The sequence below is a fragment of the Trichosurus vulpecula genome, chromosome X (assembly GCF_011100635.1).
Source record: "Trichosurus vulpecula isolate mTriVul1 chromosome X, mTriVul1.pri, whole genome shotgun sequence".
Lineage (NCBI taxonomy): Eukaryota > Metazoa > Chordata > Mammalia > Diprotodontia > Phalangeridae > Trichosurus > Trichosurus vulpecula.
Genome location: NC_050582.1, coordinates 17,524,634 through 17,546,855, shown reverse-complemented (window position 1 = coordinate 17,546,855; position 22,222 = coordinate 17,524,634). Strand labels below are relative to the sequence as shown.

At 38.4% G+C, this 22,222-nt stretch overlaps 1 long non-coding RNA gene across 1 annotated transcript in view; it reads left to right on the top strand.

Annotated features, from left to right (window-relative positions):
• The window catches only part of LOC118832570, a 111,380-nt gene that overhangs the window by 22,538 nt on the left and 66,620 nt on the right, over window positions 1-22,222 (top strand). Inside the window, exon 3 of the long non-coding RNA XR_005009213.1 lies at window positions 9,378-9,557. This is a non-coding gene — a long non-coding RNA (uncharacterized LOC118832570). The remainder of the gene's footprint in view (window positions 1-9,377; window positions 9,558-22,222) is intronic.

Genomic DNA, 22,222 nt, shown 5'->3' with positions numbered 1-22,222 from the left:
GCCATTCACAAAATCTCTTCAGTTCAGTTATGGCCTCCCCTAGGGAAACCATGGGAGCTTTAGTTTGTTTTACTCCCCTCTGAAAGGGTCCTTAACTCCCCGCAAAGTACTCAAGTTAACAAGAACATTAAAATCTAGAAATATGAAAACACAGAACTCATACCCAAGACAAGAAAATACCCTCCTCCTTTTACTCAGAGACCCATGTCCTTTTCCTACTTACAGTATTGCCCCGTCTACCTGCAGGGCATTGCTAAAGGGTTAGCCTTCGTTTCCAAGGCAAGTTATGTGTTGAAAATATTGTTCAAAGAAAACTGCTCTTGATCCTGCGGACAGAAACAACCACTTACCTGAGAATCCAATTGACTCCTGTGATAACTCAGGAATTAGCATTAACTTGCTATGCAGGTTTGAGGAAGTTATTCAGCCTTCTTGGACCTCAGTTTCTCCCTCTGTAAAAATGAGATAATTGGTCTGCATGCTTTTTAAGGTGTCTTCCAAGGTACTTAAAATACTTATAATGGATTATTCTTTAGCTGTTGACAACAGTGGTTTAGAACTTGGCATCAGGTTGGTGCATTTGGAAAGACCAAGGAAGATAATAGACCCAAGAAATGTTATGGGGTAAAAAGTGGCCCAACTTGGTGATGATCTGGGGTTGGGGGTGGTGGCTGAAGGACACTAGACTTACTGGTATGGATTCCAATAAGACTGTGAGCTGGAAATGGCCCATGGCTCTTGCTTATTTTATACCACTCCTTCCACACACTGGCTAGCACTTTGTTGGCCACGGTCACAGAATACATTTGACCCATGCAATGGAATTGGAAGATGGGGGGGGGGGGAAGATAATGCTCTCTGCCTTAGACATACTTAATCTGAAGTGTTAACAGAGCCTCTAAGCAGGGCTGTTCTGAAAAGAGCAAGGAATGTAGGGTTGGCAAGTGAGTAAAAGTGAGTAAATCTGGGGATTTCAATTATGCAGGTGACGATGCAAAACTCTTCTAACTTCGAAGTATGCATAAGCAGAAATAAAGTGATTCATGCCTGAATCTTGGGTGCCATCTATAATCAATGCACTAGATGATAGAGGGGAGGGGAAGGAGGGAGCAAATCCCAGATGATGAGAGGAAGAAGGGTAATGGAAGAGAGAAGGAAAGATGGTCTGGTGGACTTCACAAAAGGCTGCATGAGCAGCTAGCTGCCAGACATTCTGGGATTCAAATACCAAGTCATAGTTAGGTTGCGATTTGCATCTGGGGATGCAACAATCACATCAATGAAATTCTTAAAGCATTGTAGCAAGTACTATGGGCTCTATGTGATGTGTCAAATATCTCCATGAGGTGGCCATGGCATCTGCCCATCTGGCGATATTTACAGCTATACGGCATATACATAGCAAGTTGAGGTATTATTGCTCTCCTTTCACGAGAGTAGAAGGCTATGTATGGTAAGAAGGAGAGTTTAGGGATAGTGACTGACCTCCACGCAACAGAAACAAGGAATGTTATGGCTGGAACAATACTATTTTTGCTCATTGAAGAATACTTTAACCTTCAATAACAGTATCGAGATCGAAGGTTACCACAAATCCAAATATTTCTGCTTTCGGGTTGCAATCCTTACCACTACCAACGTCACATCCAATTGCCCTGCTTTAAGAGACAGCTGCTATTATCAGCATCCTGAGATTGTAGGCAGACATGTTTTTCAAATGGAATGTGGAAGTGGTAGTACTGAAGATGATTCTCAACTGTATGGCTGCATTAATTGTTTATTTTACAGCTGTTCTTGATAATTGCAACAGAGATTTAACAATGTTCCCTATTTTAAGTGTTTCTGTTGTTGATTTAAATAATGATTGCAGCCTGGAATTTAACATGGTCCCTCTCCAGTGATTTTATCATCTAAATTAAAGCCAGCACAAACAAAGGGCATTGAAGGAGTAGGAAAAAAGCATATGTGATCATATACTCCAGAGAAAAATATGATGGATCAGGATAAGGGATGGAATTCACAATAGCACAGGAATGGGTCTCTATTTTGTGTGCCTGATTCCTTTTCAAGTTAATGACAGTTAATGGCCTAAATCCCCATCAAGGGAACAATTCACAAGAATTTATTAAATTCTTTGAAATAATAAGACTGTATATTCACATTAAAGTAAAGTGAAAATATAATCCAGACTATTAGGAAGAAAGTCAAAAAGCAAGAGTACCTAGCTTGTCTTAGAGTTTTCTCATATATGTTCTCTTTATTCCTTATTGAAGTGAAGCCCATTAAGAAAGGTTGTTGTATCATCAAATTAGGAAGTGGTCTTTGAGTCTCCCATGACAACATTAAATTTTATATACATATGTATATTAGGTATGCATACATATATGTACTATGATACATATACGTATACACAAGCACACATATACATACGTATGGCATGTGCATATACGTGCACATATGTGTACACATATGTATGTATGCATATTCTCTTATCTCCAACTTGACCGTTCATCCAATGGTTTAGTGAATAAAAGGGCTTGCTAGTTTACAACCTCCTTACTGGGTTTTAAGAAAGATTAATGAACCAAAGAAGATTCACTAGAGCTTAATAAGAATGTGTTCACTTTTAAGGGTTCCTGTGAAATTTACATAGGGAGAACCCAGAATGAGAGATAGCTAGCAGTTACATAGCACTTTATGGTACGTAAAATATTTTACAAATACTATCTCATTTTATCCTTATAATCACCCTGAGAGGTGGGTACTGTGACTATTGCCATTTTATACATGAGTAAACTGAGGCAAGTAGTCAAGTGACTAGTCTAGGATTCTCACAGCTAGTAAGTGTGCAAGGCTGGATTTGAAATCAGATTTTCCTGCTTCCAGGTCCAGTACTTTATCCATTATATCACCTAGCTAGCTAACTCTATCCTAGAGAAGATAAAGCTACAGGTATTTACACCTATATTTATAGACCTGCATATTTTACAGATTTATTTTAGGTCTTACAGCCTACTTTTGAACTCTGATCCCTCTTTCTCTTTTGGTTGCCTTTGAGGTCATTCCCCAACTACTCCACCGATGTCTCCCCTAGTATCCTTACACAGAGTACCAGAGGGTCAAAACCTCCTGCCCTCTCTTGATGGAACATTTGACCCATATTGATGGTACTAGATTCTTGCAGTATATAAGCTATTCCCTGGGAAACAGCTAAATATACGGGGAAACTATATGAACTTTTTGCTGACACTCAGGTTCCATTAAGTGAGTTACTACTTCGGGCACTTGGAAGAAGTCATTTCGGCTCTGACATGCCTAAATGAATCCAGCAGAGCCTGGACATGCATTTTTCTGGTAGGTTATAGTAGCAATTCCTTTGCTGTACGCACTGGAGGCTGCTGACATCCCTTCCAACTCCTAAATTCTATGATTCTATGAAGCTTCAGGGATAGCTCAGAAAGTATCTGAGTATATAGTCGCCATTGGCTTTTTATTTTCTTTTTGCACAATCAACTGTGAGTCCACAATGGAGTGGCATTTATAGTGCTAGATTCTTCTAGCTTCCAAATCATCAGGGCTTAGTCAGCAGGTCCCTACCTTCAAGGAGCTGATGGTCTACTGAGGCAAATAAAGTATGTACACAGATAGGGAAATACAAATGCATTTCATTTCATTTTTAAAATATTTATTGTTCTTTTGTTTTTACATTATAATTATCTACATTTTCCAGTGAATTATCCCTCCTCCTTCCCTTTACACCTTACAACAAACAAAAACAAAAACAGGCAGTGAGTAGAGCACCGGCCTTGGAGTCAGGAGGACCTGAGTTCAAATTCAGCCTCAGATGCTTGAGACATGTACTAGTTGTGTGACCTTGGGAAAGTCACTTAACCCCAATTGCCCTGCCAAAAAAAAAATAAAAAAAATAAAAAAAACAGTACAACAAAACTAATCAACATTATATGTAGTTCTTCACACTTAAGAAGGGATGGAGACACCTTTTTTATTTCTTTTCAAAACAAATTTTGTCATTACAGTTTAACAGCATTCATTTTTTATTTCTTAAATTGTTGTGGTTCTTCGCTTTTAAATTGTTGTAGTCATTGTCCATATTGTTTTCCTGGGTCTTCTTACTTCACTTTACATCAGTTTCATTAAGCCTTCTCATGATTCTCTGTATTCACATTCATTGTTTCTTACCACAAAGTAATATTCCATTACATTCATGTAGCACAATTGATTTGTTTTTGTTGAATTGCTTCAGTCATATCCAGTTCTTTTTGTTCCCTTTTGGGGTTTTCTTCGCAAAGATACTGAAGTGGGTTATACAGGATCACACAGCTGGTAAGTGTCTGAGGCCAGATTAGAACTCAGGAAGAAGTGTTTTCCTGACTTCAGGCGTGACACCATCCACTCTGCCGCCTTGCTGCCCAGCACAGTTTGTTTAGCCATTTATTAATTTATGGGCATCTACTTTGTTTCCAGTTCTGTCCTACCACAAGAAATGCTGCTATAAAGATTTGGGCCTGTTATAGGACTTTTCTTTTTGTCATTGACCACCCTGGCATATGTTCCTAGTGGTAAGATCTTTGAGTCAAAGAGTATGAACATTGTAGTCACTAACACAAAGAAAGTTTAAAAAGTAGAGAGAACTAACAACTGAGAACAGGAAAGCCCTGATTAAGAGGTGGCACATGGGCACCCTTTGAAAGGCAAGCAAGGAATGAGAGTGAGACGTAGGGCTGATGGTTTATGACTGAAGAACTCTGGCCGGACCTCCAAGGTCAAGGGTTACTAAGAGGCACTCTGACAATTTGCTTGAAGATATTTGTCACCTGCCCTGCAACTCTGTCAGTTGTTTAATGATTATTTGGGCTCAAAAGATCTTCCTTTGGATTGCTTGGGCTTTTAAAGGTTCTACATAAGAAACTGGAAAAGACAATATCCTTTGGAAAAACCAGAAAGCGTTTTGCTGAGACTTTGTTATTAAGTGACATTCTCCAAGTGGAGCCAAAAGGACGTAGGCAAGCCAACAAAACTGCACAACAGCCTCAGAAAAAGGCAGCATATCAAGCATGCTAGAGGTAGAAACAGAGCCTACGGTTCAAATCGTAGCTCTTCCACTTGATGCCTTTGTGTTGGTGGGCAAACCAGTTGCTCTCTCTGTCTCAGTTTCCCCCTCTGTAAAATGAGGGAGTCTCTTCACTCTAAATTGAAGACTGTATGATCCTCGGAACTAGAGCTAAGTGCTATCAGACTCTTCTGCTGCAAGCAGGCTTCCTTTAGGATGTGGGCTGTAATTAACATATAGATGTAATATTACAATGCATTGGCATAGAAGAGAAAATGTGCATTGTGATATTAGAATGATGCATAAACTGTAATTCCTTGGATTCAACCAATACACAAGGAAATGAAAGATACAGTTATCTTCTTTGCTGTAAATGTTCAGATAAATTGGCTTAGTTCAAATCATGGAACAGCTGCTCTTTCATACCGACTGTTTTATGCAAACTTCTGACAGCTGTAAATTTTTTTTAAAGTACTTAAATTATGATTTCACGGTTCCCCATCAGGAAAAAGTGTCACATGTTTTGTTTACTTATGGCTTGAGTCTGTTTTGTGAGAGCATGATTGGTGGAACTGCATATTAAAAAGGAAAATTGGATTCTGAGCTACTTAAGAAACACAAGCAACTTGCCTTTCAACTAGACATTTAAAGAGAATCAAAAAAGAGTAAAAGTGATGTAATGCATACATTTGTTAACAGAGAAATTTGAAACCAGAGTAATAAGCCCCAGTCCTTGCTATATAATGATTCCAAAGTTAAATACTTAAGAACAGATGTTCCATGATCTCTATTGCCTGTTTCATTGAATTTCAGATTTGCGAGGCTTTTGCGTCTGCATCCCTGGGCAGCTTCACCTTTCATTGTCTTGCCCTACTTGTATTTGATTTTGCCAGGAATATACGTGGTGGGGAAAACAACTATATGGAAATAGAGGCAGTGGTTCTCCTTTTGGAACAAATGTCTCGTAGACTTATCCATCTATGTTGGCAGCCCCATGCACTGATATCCACGGTTGTGTCAGTTTTCTTAAGAACAAAGAACCTGAACACATGTCAAAATGTTGAGAACAATAGTCTTGTTGGTTTTTAGTAGAGAATTCCATTTCTTTTTCTTTGATGCATGTATCATGTGGGTCCTTTGAAGGGACTAAATGGACTTGATCAGCTGGGATTGTGGCAATTTTGGAATGATGACTTATATGGAATGGACAGATTTCTCTTCAAGAGAGCTGGATTGGTTTTTCTCCAGGGTCACAGGGGAAATGAAGTTTCTAGCCTAGAATAGAAGATATCATATATAGGATGTTCTAGAGAAGGACCAGGGCAGAAGGAAGGAATAATGGATGGGAGGAAAGGACATAGGGGACTGAGAAAGACTAGGCCAGAAAAACCAGAAGCCTTTCCACTCTGGGTTTTTCTTTCTCATCCTAGCTGGAAATGCAAGGGCCACTCGTAGGCCTGATCCCACTCTCATTGCCATGGCAGATTTAGATAGTTCCTTTTCCCATCTGGGCTAGTTTGCCCCTCCTTAGGCAACCCTTTCCCTCCTTCTCCCCTCTCCCACTCCCGGGACCCACCATATTAATGCTGAACTTAACTGTTACTCTAGTTAGTCTTAACTCACTGCAGCTCAGGAGATTATCCAGCCTCAGCATTCCTGGAGACAAGGATTATAGGCATGTGCCACCATATGCAACTCTTTTATTTTTCAACAACTACCCAATTGTTTCCACTGATTAGTCCTTTGTGATATGCTAGATTCCCTTGCTTCTCACTTTTTCCTCCAGTATTTCTCCTGAGATTCTTGATCCAGGTTTCTTTCAGATGAATTTTCTTACTACTCTGTCAAGTTCTATAAAGTTAACTTGGGTACTTTGATTGATATGGTGCTAAATTTGTGAATCAATTTAGGTAGTATTGTCATTTTTATTATATCAGCATGGCCCCTACAATGAGGAATTAGTATCATTCCGATTATTTTAGTCTTTCTGTAATGAATGTTTTATGCTTGTATTCATATACTTTCTGTATGAATCTTGGTAAGTAGCTTCCTAGCATTCTGTCATTATTTTGAATGAAATTTATTTTTCTCTTTTTCTGCTGGGATTTTATTGGTATATAGTGTGCAGAAAGACTAATGATGTTTGTGGGCTTGTTTCATACATTGCTACTTTGTTGAAGTTATTTTATTTCATTTTAGTTGAATCTAGAGGCTTCTCTAAGTAAAGTATTATATCATTTATAAAAAGTGATACTTTTATTTCTCCTTTGCCTATACTTATTCCCTTGGTTTCCTTTTGTAGTGTTACCGCTATAACAGTTTTTCTAGAACTAAATCAAACAGTAGTGGTGACAGTGGATACACCTCTTTGCTTTGCCACTGAGCTTATTGGAAAGGCCTCTAGCATATCTCCATTATAGGTAATACAAGCTTTTGGTTTTCAAAAAGATACTATTAACTTGTGTTATAGGAAAGACCTGACTTGGATCAGTTTCCTAATAGTTTAAGCTCAATATTGTAACAATATAAGATAGTCATAGTCCATCTTTTGTTGTTGTTTTTGTTGTTGTTCAGTCATGTCTGACTTTTTGTGACCCCACGGACTATAACATGGCAGGCCTTTCTATCCTCCACTCTCTCTTGAAGTCTGTCCAAGCTCCTGTTCATTGTTTCCACAACACTATCTATCCATATCATCCTCTGCCATCCCCTTTTCCTTTTGCCTTCAGTCTTTCCCAGCATAAGGGTCTTTTCCAGTGAGTCCTATATTCTCATTATATGAACAAAGTACTGAAGCCTCAGGTTCAGTATTTGACTTTCTAGTGAGTAGCCTGAATTCATTTCTTTAAGTATTGACTGATTTAATCTCCTTCCCATCCAAGGGACTCAAAAATCTTGTCTAGCACCACAGCTGGAAAGCATCGATGCTGTGGTGCTTGGCTTTCCTTATAGCCCAACCCTCACAGACATACGTTGCTACTGGAATAAAAACCTTTGAGCATGTGGACCTTTGTCGGCAAGGTGTTATCTCTGCTTTTTAGTAGGCTGTCTAAATTTGCCATAGCTTTCCTTCCAAGGAGCAAGCGTCTTTTAATTTCATGATCACGGTCATTGTCCGCAATCATCTTTGAGCCCAAGAAAATAAAATCTAACACTGCTCCCATTTCTAGTCCCTCGATTTGCCAGGCAGTGATGGGACCAGTTGCCAAGATTTTATTTTCTTTTGATGTCAAGCTTCAAGGCAGCCTTTACACTCTCCTCTTTCACCTCACCAAGAGGCTTCTTAACTCCTCTTCACTTTCTGCTATCAGAGTGGTATCATCTGCATATCTGAGATTGTTCATATTTCTCTTGGCAGCCCTAATTCCAGCTTTTTATTCACCCAGTCTGGTCATCTACCAGTTAATAATTAGCTACGGACGAGGAAGGATATTCAACTATGAGGTTACCATGTTGTTTGCACTTTCATGTTTGGGTAACAAGGATGCTACTTCAACAACCTGTGCTTTAATCCCTGGAGCCAATTAAATTCCTGGAACAGTTTCAATTCTTTGTAAAGAAAAAATCTAGCCTAACCTATATGGGATGAGTCCTTAGGTTTTTGCTTGTACCACACCCCACCTCTTGTTGGTAAGGTCCTAAAAGTCCACTAGATGGCTGTATGGCCTTTAAATCAATGGCCTCAGGGCCATTACTTGACAGCTCTGACCTTGGAAATGTGATGATATATATAATATACTACCTATTATATATATAATATACTACGTATATTAAATACGTGGTACTGAAGTGAGGAAGAAAAAAAACTGAAATAGAAAGACATCAAAACCAAATGAAACAATGTCATAACCCCCGAAGGTATGATCAAATATAGGGGAACAAAGGCAAAAAATAGCAGGCTTTTCCTCCCCACTTTAAAAGGAGCAGAAGTTTAGGGGAAAGGCTAGACCTGTTTCATTGAGAAAAAGAACTAGAGCACATGCTAGTTATCAGATATAGGTTTTAGTCTTAATTATGCCATAAACTAGGGCCGTACTGCACCAGGGAGCAGCGAAGGCAAAGGCACTGTCTTATTTTAAGCAAGAATGTCAGGCTACTCCTAAAGCAAAGTACTGGATACCAGAGGTTGGATCCCAAAGCACCCACTGACTGAAATCTCTGTGAAAAGAACTTCAGGAAACATGCTGTTTGCTAGTGCATCTCTAGTGGCATCTGGGAATGAGAGCTGTGCTGGGGAGAATAATGGTGATCCAACAATAACTTGAATAGTAAATTTCCTTTGTATCCTCTCATCTTTTGCTTCTAGGTTATTGAAGTGCTGTGTCAAGACCAGTCTGCTCCCATGTTGCCCCTGTTGCCAGCTGATCAGAAATGCCTCATCTTGACTAAAGTAGGGAAATCAATGGGACTTCTTGCTTTATGGAGCATGACATTGAGGACTGTCTCCCTACACGCTACAGTGCTTGGCTCACAGAAGGATAAATTGGTGAGGAAAATACAAATAAAAATCTCCATCTACTTTCTGTTCCATTAACTTGTTCACAAAGAAACATCTTTTTCAAGAGCATATTTTCTAGGTGAATAGCTATGTTAAGAGTATGATATGCAGCTGGATGAATACTCTATAGGACTACCCATTTGTGGGTATGCTTGTAGATCTTGGACACATGCAAATGGATAATGAGCTTAGGCCAGAATTTAAGAAGAGGAAGAAAGTGGCCTAAATTGGTTTGCTAAATTGTCTAGTTGCTTTTAATGACACCAAGATTAAACATCAAACAGTGGTCCATCTTTTTTATACTTTAATTCAAATTTCATCCTGTCTCCTCCAGCAAATTGTTCCTTCTGTCATTCCTACTCTGTCACTAATCCTCAGTCTTTCTCTGTCTACTGGGTGGCTGCTTCCTTGCTGCATACAGACATACCCAAGGCTCCAGCGTCCTCCAAAACCCATTACCTGATCCGTCCATCTCCAGTAGCAGTCACCCTATCTCTCCTCTTTTTTATAGCTAGACTCCCTTGAGAAAGTCATGTACCATTGGTTCCTCCACTTCCTTTCCTCTCATTCTCTCATTAATTCTCTACAATGTGGCTTCTGACTTTGAGTATTAAACTGAAATTGCCTTTTCCAAAGTTACCAATAATCTCTTAACTGCTACATCCAGTGGCCTCTTCTGAGCCTTCATTCTTCTTGTTCTCTCTCAAGTCTTTGACACTGTTGATCACCTTATTACATGGTACTGTCCTCTTTTGGTTTTTATGACACTGCTCCCTAGTGGTTGTCCTCCTACCTGTCTGACTGCTCCTCCTCAGTTTTCTTTGCTGGATTTTTTTAGTAGCTTATTTTTAAACAATTTTTTTCAATTAGCAAAAATCTGCCTTCCCTAGTAATTTGCCATTGCAAATTAAAACACAATTTTACATAACACTTAATACAATGTACTACCAAATCTTGAATGGCATAATCAAATCTTAATAATATGGGGTGATGTATGTTTTGTCCACCTTTTGTCCTTCACCTTTATCATGATTAGACTACTTTCTTTTGCTCTTGTCAACAAGGTAAGGTTATTTTGAGGGGGGCATTCTTTATGCCTTTGGGTGTAAAATAGAGGTTACTTTTTCTTTGTAGTAATTTTTTTCATGTGTAGAACACTATGCTTTCATCCGTTTTGAGAGCAAACCATTTCTCCTCTCCAAAGTATGACCCAAATACTATCCCTTAAGGCAGAACAAATTGTTTCCAATTGAGAAATAAAAGAACAATAAAAATTTTATTCCAAACATGCACATTCAAAGAAAACAAATTTCCTTATTGGTCATGTCCAAAAAAAGTCTTGCCTCTCCAACTGCCCAGTTGACATCATGCCCTATGCATCTTAAACTCGCTATATCAAAAATTGAAATATGTTTCCCTCCAAACCCTCCCTTCTTCCTAACCTCGTTATTACTCTTGAGGCTACCATCATCTTCTCAGCTACCTAGGCTCACATCTCAGGCATGATTCTTAACTCCTTCCTCTCTCTCACCTCCTATATTTGGTCTGTTGCCAAGTTCTGTGATTCTGCCTTCACAGCATGTCTTTTGTGTGTCCCCTTCTCTTCCCAGATACTGCCTCTCCCCTGGAATATTGCATTAGCGTGCTGGTTGATTTTCCTCCCTTAAGTCTTTTTCCATATGAGTCCATCCTCCTGTGAACTACCAAAGTGCTCTTCTTAAAGCACAAGTTCGATCACATCACTCCCGTTTTTAACATTCCTGTGGCCCCTAATTTCCTCCAGGATCAAATACAAAATATTCCATTTTGGATTTTCAAGTCCTTCTTAACATGGCCTCTTCTTCCCTTTACAATCTTCTTGCGTCTTTCTTCCCTATTTTCTATGGTTCAGTGATGCTGGAGTCTTCACTGTTCCTATCACAATACTTTCCATTTCTCCATGCTGTGCCGCTGACTCTTTCTCATGCCCACAATGGTTGCTGGTCCTTCCATCTGAGACATTCTCCAGTTTGCCATATATATATATATCTTGTTTGTACATAGTACTTTGAATGCTTTCTGTCATTTAATTGTAATTTTTATCTCCCTTTTTGTATTGCCTTTCTTGGTATCTTTTTATCTTATATCTCCATAGTACACTGTGTGGCACATGGCAAGTGGCTAATAAAGGGTTAGCAACTTGCCTTAATATTCCCCATGTGATGTTAGATGGTGCTGAGCCATGGAACTGTGCTCATGCTGGTAAATTAAAGTTGTGGCTCACCAGAAGAGCGATCAAAAGCAGTGCATACCAAACATAGAATTGTGTAGGATGGGCAATTTTAAAGCTTGTCATCAAATAAATGTACAGTTGGAAAAGGGGAGGAAAGGAGGCTGATTAGGTGAGATAAAAAGGAGCTATCCCAAGGATTAGCCCTCATCCGTTGACAGGCAAATCCCAGTTACATTTGAAATGTCAAGAGAACTCAAAAGAAGGCTCCCAGTATTATGGGAACCCTTTGGGGTGAATTTATGAGGGGGTACACACAGGGGTTGTGAAAGATAGGCAGGCATGGATCTGTTGGGATGTGAATAATGGGAAGGAATAATTAATTGATGAGATTACAGATCCAAAGGCATTTTAGGGTAGTTTTTTTTTTCTCCCTTATATACAGTTTTCTTAAACAGTTGGTTTTTCAGTGCCATAGGGAGGTGATCTGAGACAACAGAATTCACCTCTCCCAAAGAATAACATTGGAGACTCTAGATACGTTTATATTCATGAGAGGAGGAAGAGAAGGAAGGAGGAGGAGGAATAGAAAAGGAACTGAAAAAGCAACATTGCCCCTTGTTAATAACAAGTTTTTATTTAAGAGAAGAAGGAGAAAGAGCAATGCTAAGAGGGAGGAAGAAAGGGTGAAATAGGGAGAGAATGTGTATCCTCCTTAATCCCTCCTTGGCTCATGCATTTCTCAATGATTTTGCCCATTTTGCAATGACTCTTTCCCATCCCCAGCCCTAGTGCCCTAAGTAGATTTACTACATGTTACCTGAGATAAAAGGAAAGATGTAGTCTAACTCTGTGATACGTGGTTGTGGATTCCTACTAAGTACCGTAAGAGGAACTCAATAAAGATTTGCTGAATTGAATTGATCAGATTGGATAATGAGCAAATAGGCCCCCGAACAAATAAGGCACAAGACACGTACCTTTTCGTGTCTTGGGAGAGGTGAGAAAGGTGGTCATTCTGGCACAGTGGGGGGGAGTAGAGGTGGATGGGGCAGCAGAAGAGCACCTTATTCCTGAGATAGGAGAGGAAGACAGGAAAGAAAGGTGGAATGGTGCTGCAGCCCAATTTTGTTAACTTAATAATTTTGCCAGGGAGCCTCTGCATGGAGGCCTAGAAAAACATGCATATGTACATTAATTGTATTGTAACCTAGGCTGACTTTTTTTTCAAACACACAAGGGTACACTGGGGATTAATCTTTGATTCTTTGGGGTTTATGATAATATTTCACAATGGCCCCACCCTTATTCATTGTCTAAATACCAGATAAACAACATTCCAATGCCTCTATTTTCAGTTCTTGATATTTTGGGTGCCTTATCTGCTGCAACCAGAATTTTCTTTTAGCCTGATCGCATGAAGCACAGATGAAATCCTAGATGGGGCTACAAAATGTGTATGAGTGAACCAGGCAACGGATTGTTCATATTAATATAAGAGTATTATGAGGGCGAATGTTATTATCTTTACTTTCCATATGCTTAAATTCTATGTACAACATCAAACTTGTATAGAAAATGCCGCTGAAAATGAAAACACAATTTTACATAACACCTAATATAATGTACTGCCAAATCCTGAATGGCATAATCAAATCCTAATAACATGGGGCAATTTATATTTTTTCCACCCTTTGTCCTTCACCTTTATCATGATTAGACTTTTCTTTTGCTCTTGTCAATAAGGAGAGGTTATTTGGGAGGGGGGGAGGCATTCACTGTGTCTTTGGGGAGAAAATAGAGGTTGTTTTTTCGTTGTAGTTATTTTTTTTCTGTGTGTAAAACAGTATGTTTTCAGCCATTTTAAAAGCAAACCATTTCCTCCCTCCAAAACATGAGCCAAATACTGTCCCTTAAACAGACACATTTGACAATAGGTGATTAGCTTGATGGAATTAGGAAGATAATTTTGTTCCCCCCATGATGACCATTAAAGAGTACTATGAACACATAATGAACAGACCCTCTAAGAGACAAAATTTATGTTTGAAACAGTAATGGCTCAATGCTTAAATCTGTACAGTGGAAATGCAGAAAGTCTTCCTCTCTCACTTAGTGTGACTAATAACTCCCTTTTTATATCCACACTAAAATATGACAATATCCTCTCCTTGGAGCTAAAAAACACGACATTGGTGCCAAGTGCAGGATAAAGACGTGTATTTACTTAAGAATGTAAGGAAAATTGTCCCATATTTGCTTCTGACTGCAATTCAAGGTATTGAATGTAATCTTTAAAGCCCTAGAGGATTGAGGCCAGGATGTTCTTATTGATTATTTCTCCCAAAAGGCATTTCACCACAGGAAATGTGTAGCAAGTGGAAATGCAGTGGGCAGAATGGTAGGCCATTCACATTTATCTTTATGAGGTCATTCCTATTGGAGAGCCCTTGTCTCTGCTACTTCCTTGCCTTCATTGTCTAACTGTCTAGCTTGTATGACCTTGACAGCATAAAGGTAAAGGGACTAGCCCTGGCTGTGTCCCAATTTAGGGCACTTTTTAAAATCAAATAACAACAAATTTAGGCAATACTAACATGACAAAGAACTTTACTCACAAGTTTTATCAATAATTTACTTTGTCTTTTAAAACACTTAAATAGCATTATACTTTTAATGTCTCTATTGCATCCATTCATTCCCAAAATAATGTCAACCAGGATATTATGTGGAATATAAAGCAGACACACACCCATATGCATATGTGTGTATATGTGTGTGTGTGTGTGTGTGTGTGTGTGTGTGTGTGTGTGTGTGAGAGAGAGAGAGAGAGAGAGAGAGAGAGAGAGAGAGCGAGCAAGAGTGAGAGCAAGAGCCAGCAGCTAGGTGGCGGTGCAGTTGATAGAGTGCCAACTCTGGAGTTAATAAGACTTCTCTTCTGAGTTCAAATCTAGCCTCAGACACTTACTTGCTGTGTGACCTGGGCAAGTCACTTAACCCCTTCTGCCTCAGTTTCCTCATCTATAAAATGACCTGAAATCGCAAAGCATTTCAGGATCTTTGCCAAGAAAACCCCAAATGGGCTCACGAAGAGTTGGACACAACTGAAAAACATCTGAACAGAGAATATATAAAATGTTATATATATATATATATAGATATAGATATAGATATAGATATAGATATAGATATAGATATAGATATAGATATAGATATAGATATAGATATAGATATAGTTAGAGTTTGTAAAACACTTTCTGTATATTATCATGTTTGGTCCCAACAATAATTCTGTAAACTAAGTGTACCTATATCCATTTTTTAAATTAAGATTTTTTATTTTTAGTTTACAACTCTCAGTTCCGTATTATTTTGAGTTCCAGATTTTCTTCCCCCCCTCCCCCTCCCCTCCTCCTTCAAACGGTGTGGAATCTGATATGCCTTCTACGTATAACCTCGCATTAAATTTATTTACACAATGGACAATTTGTAAAGAAGAATTATGACCAATGGAATGAATCATGAGAAAGAAGAAACAAAACCAAAAAAAAACCAAAAGAGAAAAAAATAAAAATAAAAATAAAATAAAATAAATAAAATAAAATAAAAATAAAATGAGAGCAAATAGTTTGCCTCAATCTGCATTCAGTCTCCATAGTTCTTTCTCTGGGTATAGACAGCTCTCTCCATCATGAGTCCTTTGGAGTTGTTTTTGAACCTTGTATTGCTGAGAAGAGCCAAGTCTATCAAGGTTAGTCATCACAGAATCCATATATCTGTGGTTGTGTATAATGTTCTCCTGGTTCTGCTCTGCTCACTCAGCATTATATCATGTAGGTCTTTCCAGGTTATTATGAAGTCTGTATCTTCCCCATTTCTTATAGAACAATAGTATTCCATTATATTCATATACCACAAATTATTTAACCATTCCCCAATTGAAGGACATCCCCTTGATTTCCAATTCTTTGCTACCACAAAAAGAGCTGCTATAAATATTTTTGTACATACAGGTCCCTTTCCCACTTGTGTGATCTCTTTGGGATACAACCCTAGAAGTGGTATTGGTGGGTCAAAGGGTATGAACATTTTTATAGCCCTTTGGACATAGTTCCAAATTGCTCTCCAGAATGGCTGGATCAGTTCACAATTCCACCAACAATGTAGAAGTGTTCCAATTTTCCCACATCCTCTCCAGCATTTATCATTTTCCTGTTTTGTCATGTTAGCCAATCTGACAGGAGAGATGTGGTACCTAAGAGTTGTTTTGATTTGCATTTCTCTAGTCAATAGTGATTTAGAGCATTTTTTCATATGCCTATCGATATCTTTCATTTCTTCCTCTGAAAACTGCCTGTTCATATCCTTTGACCATTTCTCAATTGGGGAATGACTCGTATTCCTATAAATTTGGCTCAGTTTCCTGTATATTTTAGAGATGAGGCCTTTATCAGAGACACTGGTTGTAAAGATTTTCTCCCAATTTTCTGCTTCCCTCCTAATCTTTGTTGCATTGGCTTTGTTTATACAAAACTTTTCAATTTCAATAATCAAAATCATCCATTTTGCATTTTGTAATGCTCTCTATCTCTTGCTGTGTCATGAATTCTTTCTTCTCCCATAAATCTGATAGGTAAAGTATTCCTTGCTCTTCCAAATTGCTTATAGTATCAGCCTTTATTCCTAAATCATGAAGCCATTTTGACTTTATACGGTATAAGATATTGGTCTGTGCCCAGTTTCTGCTGTAACATTTTCCAAATTTCCCAGCAGTTTTTGTGAAATAGTGAATTCTTAGCCCAGAAGCTGGATTCTTTGGGCTAAGAGTAGATGGCTATAGTTGTTGACTAATGTGTCTTGTGTACCTAACCTATTCCACTGATCCACCACTCTGTTTCTTAGCCAGTACCAGGTAGTTTTGATGACTGCTGCTTTATAGTACAGTTTAAAATCTGGTATGGCTAGGCCACTTTTCCTAGCATTTCTTCTCCTTAATTCCATAGATAGCTCTTGTTCTTCCAGATGAATTTTGTTATTATTTTATCCAGCTCTGTAAAATAATTTTTGGTAGTTAGATTGGTGTGGCCCTGAATAAGTAAATTAATTTAGGTAAAATTGTCATTTTTATTTTATTAGTTTGGCCCAACCATGAGCAACTGATGTTTTTTCCATTTATTTAGATATGTCTTTACTCATGTGAAAAGAGTTTCGTAATTATGTTCATATAGGCCCTGGGTTTGTCTTGGCAGATAGACTCCCAAATATTTTATAGTGTCTACAGTAACTTTAAATGGAATTTCTCTTTCTATTTCTTGCTGTTGGGCTTTGTTAGTAATGTATAGGAATGCAAAGGATTTGTGTGGGTTTATTTTATATCCTGCAACTTTGTTAAAGTTCTTTATTATTCCAATATTTTTTTTACTTGATTCTCTAGGATTCTCTAAGTAAATCTTCATATCATCTGCAAAAAGTGATAGTTTAGTTTCTTCTTTGCCTGTTCTAATTCCTTCAATTTCTTTTTCTCCTCTTATTCTTAAAGCTAACATTTCTCATACCAAATTGAATAATAGGGGTGATAATGGACATTCTTGTTTCACCCCTGATCTTACTGGGAATGCATCTAGCTTATCCCCATTACAGATAATGCTTGTTGATGGTTTTAGGTAGATGCTATTTATAATTTTAAGGAAGGCTCCATTTGTTCATATGCTTTCTAGTGTTTTTAATAGGAATGGGTGTTGTATTTTGTCAAAGGCTTTTTCTACATTGAGATGATCATATGGTTTTGGCTAGTTTTGTTGTTGATATGATCAATTATACTGATAGTTTTCCTAATATTGAACCAGCCTTGCATACCTGGAATAAATCTTACCTGGTTGTAGTGTATTATTCTCATGATAAGTTGCGGCAATATTTTTGCTAAGTTTTTATTTAAAATTTTTGCATCAATATTCATAGGGAAATTGATCTATAATTTTCTTTCTCTGTTCTGACTCTTCCAGGTTTGCATATTAGTACCATATTTGTGTCATAAAAAGAATTTGGTAGGACTCCTTCTTCACCTATTTTCCCAAATAGTCTGTAAAGTATAGGAATTAATTGTTCTTTAAATGTTTGATAGAATTCACATGTAAAACCATCTGGCCCTGGAGATTTTTTCCCGGGGAATTAATTGATGGCTTGCTCAATTTTTTTTTCTGAGATGGGATTATTTAGGCATTTTACTTCCTCGTCTGTTAACCTGGGCAATTTATATTTTTGTAAATATTCATCCAATTCCCTGAGACTGTCAAATTTATGGGCATACAATTGGGCAAAATAATTCCTAATTATTGTTTTGATTTCCTCTTCATTAGAGGTGACCTCACCCTTTTCATATATTACTTGGGAGAGTTAACTCCTTAAGTAATTGATGCCCACTGCTATGTGGGCATCAATTTATTTATCAGATTTGCTGTCAACTGACAAGGCCACAAGGGAATGTGGGTCAGCACTTGTCATAATAGCTAGCGCTCACATAGCACTCTAGGTTTTACAAAGCATTGTACAAATATCATCATTTGACCTCACAACCATCTTAGGAGATAGGTACTATTATAATCCTCATTTTATAAATGAGGATACTGAGGCACAGGGAATTTAAATGTCTTGCTCAGCATCACAAAGCTAGGAAGTGTCTGAGGCCACATTGGAATTCAAGGCTTCCTTGTTCTGAGTCCAGTATTTTAGCCATGGGGTCATAGTATGGGGCATTGCTCAAAGAACCTCCATAAGGTAGCCAAAGGTCACTGAGTGCCTAGAGCAGGGTTAGGAGGAACCCTAGGGGAGGTGGGGTGAAATAAAAAACAATTTAAGAATTCTACCCTAGCCTTTAATGCTAACTCTCTCCCACTTCCAGGAGAAGTATATGTTTTCCCAGAGGCCTCCTGATCAGTTTCCAATTGGTTTCTAGTATAGTTGTTCCAGTATGGTGATTTTTTTTGTTTGCGGGTGATTGTGCACTCAACGCCGCCTCTGAGTCAGAGATACAACACAGTATGGATTGATTCTCTGCTACTTGTGCTAATTATGCCCTAACAATTAACACCAAGAAAACAGAGGTCCTCCACTAGCCAGCACCATACCATCCATCCATGGAATCATCAATTTTAGCAACTGGAGAAATTTTGAATGCTGTGGATAAGTTCACCTACCCTGGCATGTACACATGGATGATGAGGTTGATGCATCACCAAAGTTAGCTCAGTGTTTGGGAGGTTCCAAAGGAAAGTGCGGGAAAGAAGAGGTAATAGACTGTCTACCAAAGTGAAAGTCTACAGAGCTGTTGGGCTGACCCCATCATGTTATGCCTGTGGAACCCGGGCAGTTTACCAGCACCGGGCCAGACAAACTGACTTGATCCATTTGAATTATCTTAGGAAGAGTATGAAGGTCACCTGATAAGATACTGGACAGTGAACTCCTTTCTCAAGCTGAACTGCCAAGCCTTCAAATCCTACTGCACAGAGCCCAACTCTGATGTGCTGACCACGTTTGTTCAAGTGCCAAAAGTACGTTTGCCTAAAAGATTATTTTACAGAAAAGTTGCATGAGGCACTCACTAACATCGAGGTCAGTAGAAGCAATAAAAGAACATTGTCAAGGTCTCTCTGAAGTTTGGAATTGATTGTGAGACATGGGAGACACTGGCAAGGACCACCCAGCATGGCGTGCCCTCATCTAAGATGATGCTGTGCTCTATGAGCAAAACAGAGTTGCAGTAGCTCAAAAGAAATGTGGGGTATGCAAATTTAGGGACATCTGGACTCCAAATGTTCACATGGACTATTTGTGCCCAACTTGTGGTAAAGCACTCTGAACTCATATTTGGTCTGATCAGACACAGTTGTACACACTGTACCTTGACCCCAATGTACTGATGTAATTTTGGTCCTCTTTGAGAACAAACCAACCAACCATGGTCAATGCAAAATTTAATCGGAAAGAAGGGTCTGGGTGTGTAGAATTTTTTTTCCATATCCATAACTTAGTGATCCAGCTTTAAAATAAGGTTTGACAGGAGACAGTGTAGGAAGAATTCTGTCTTGGAATCTAGCACAGTTTTCCATCTTGTTTCTGTGCAAAAGGACATAGCAACTTTGTCTCAAATGCTTGGAAAAATCCATAATGCATAGTGACTTGGCCAGATGCCTTTGATGACAGATTTATATATCCCATCAAGAATAGCTTAAAGTTCAACTATTCTACCTTTCCAAAGAGTCATCTTGGAATTGAAGATTCTTCCCAAGTTTATCCTGAATTTTTAAAATTAATTTTAGGCCATCTGGAGCCATTGTCAAGTCAAGTCTATGTGAAACTCAACATTGCACAAGTTGAGTAGTTGGGTTTTTTTTTAGCAGCAGGGCAGGGAAATTTATCGACAGCAAACATCAGCAAATTGTATGGGATGGGGGGCAGAGCAACACAAAATATTTCAATCTCAGGCTTATTTATGGTGACTGTGTTAGTCCACTGAGCCTGCATGCAGCCTCTCCTTCGGCAACATTCAATACATTTTTCTATGGTGATTTGATTTTCCTCCAATTCTCTGAAAAGGCATTATAAGGCAGCTTATTTTCCCTAAGCCTAGATATTTTATTATAGATTTGGAGATAATTTGAAGATAAGTTCCCTTTTCTTTGCAGCAGCTAACTAGAACCTCACTAAATTTGAGTGGTACCAGATTGTTGATTTATGGCTTATGATTCCATATACTGTATAATATCTTAACAGAATTTGATTGGGGGGCCAGGAGGGTAGACAGGAATGATGTGGCATGAAGGAAGCAGGGAATTCCTTAAATGCTTTATGATGTGATTCTTAAAAAGAAACCCACAAGTCTCATTTATTTCACCAATTTAAGATTTGGGGTCATTAGGGTGAAACCAGAATGTAAATCAATGAATAAGAAATGCTCTGCATCAATGACAGAAAATTGGAGAAAAAATTAGAGGGCAATGGATGATTCATTGTGTTTATTGCTAGGACCGAGGTTCAAAGCCAACCAAGGGCAAGATGAAAAGTAGCTATTTCTAGATTGAGTAGCAGAATTTCTATGGGAAGATTTATGTTCTGAATTCTATCTAAGCAACAATTAAGGGTGGGGGATAGGTATTATTTACAATTGCTAATTAGTTAATGAGTACCAGTGATGTACAATGGAATTATATATCATTTCCTCTATGAAATCTGGTGGGATAATGTAATTGCATTGCATTGTTAAGTATTTTTAAAAATTAATTACAAGATGTACTTTAACCACATTTTAAATGCTCACAATTACACAAGGATTACATTCCGTTGATGCAGCTGCGATGTTGGTGTGCGTTCTCCTTCCCCCATTGCAGACCTCAAGCTCTCCCGTCTTCTCACTCTAAGTGCTTCTTCTTGTCCGTGTCTTTCCCTAAATCCTCTATAAGTAGGCCACTCAACCCCCTGCAGCTCCTCTGCTTATTTTAATGTATTAAATACATTAAATGTTTAATATTCTATAGTAGAAATAACTTTTATATTAAAATACCCCCCTCTGGCTTTTCATTTGTTTTCTCTCATTCTTACTACAGGACCAGCCCAATTCCTTTTCCAGTCATATATATTAGAAGTCAACAAATCCAGTCCTCTCATTTTGCGAACAGAAAACTGATGGGCCAGAGAGGCCACACAGGCAGTAAGTGTCAGAGCCAGGCTTTGAACCGTGGTCCTCTGGCCCAAGAGCCAGGGCTTCTTAAACTTAATCATGCCAGTTCCTTTAATGCCTTTTATTCCACTTATCATTGTTAACATGTTACAACCTACTCATACCTTTACAATGTGGCATTTGTCAGATCTTTGAATTACTTGTAATTTTAATTCTTTGAGATCTTGGTGTTCAATGATGAACAGCAACATAGTGTCTCTAGGAGGTTAGTGGTGGTGAAGAAAAAGGCTATTGTGATGGTGAACAGTTTGGGATAATTCAGTTTTCCACATGCAATCCAGTCAATATCCCATCATGTGATCATTGTGCACTCATCCAGACTAGATGTTCTGATGGGCTAATTTAATGGGCCACCCATTCAATAGCGTGTCATTGACTGGGCAATGTATATGTTTCTATCCACTTTGTATTTGAGCATGGATAGATTAGACTAAGCTTTTATATATTAATGTAGACATCAGGATGCTATATATTACTTAAGGGCTTGATACTATAAATGCAGTGTTGTCTGCAAATTGGAATATCTGGAGAAGCTTCTAACTGATAGTAAATATTCCTTTGTTTGAACTCTGCACAGGAGATCTTCAACAAAAATGGCAAACTTCCATTTTGATGCCTCCCTTCATATCACTACTTAATTAACTGTTGTAAGTGAGTAACTAGGACTAGAAATTACCTGATTCCTAAAGCCCTTTCCAGCTCTAAGTC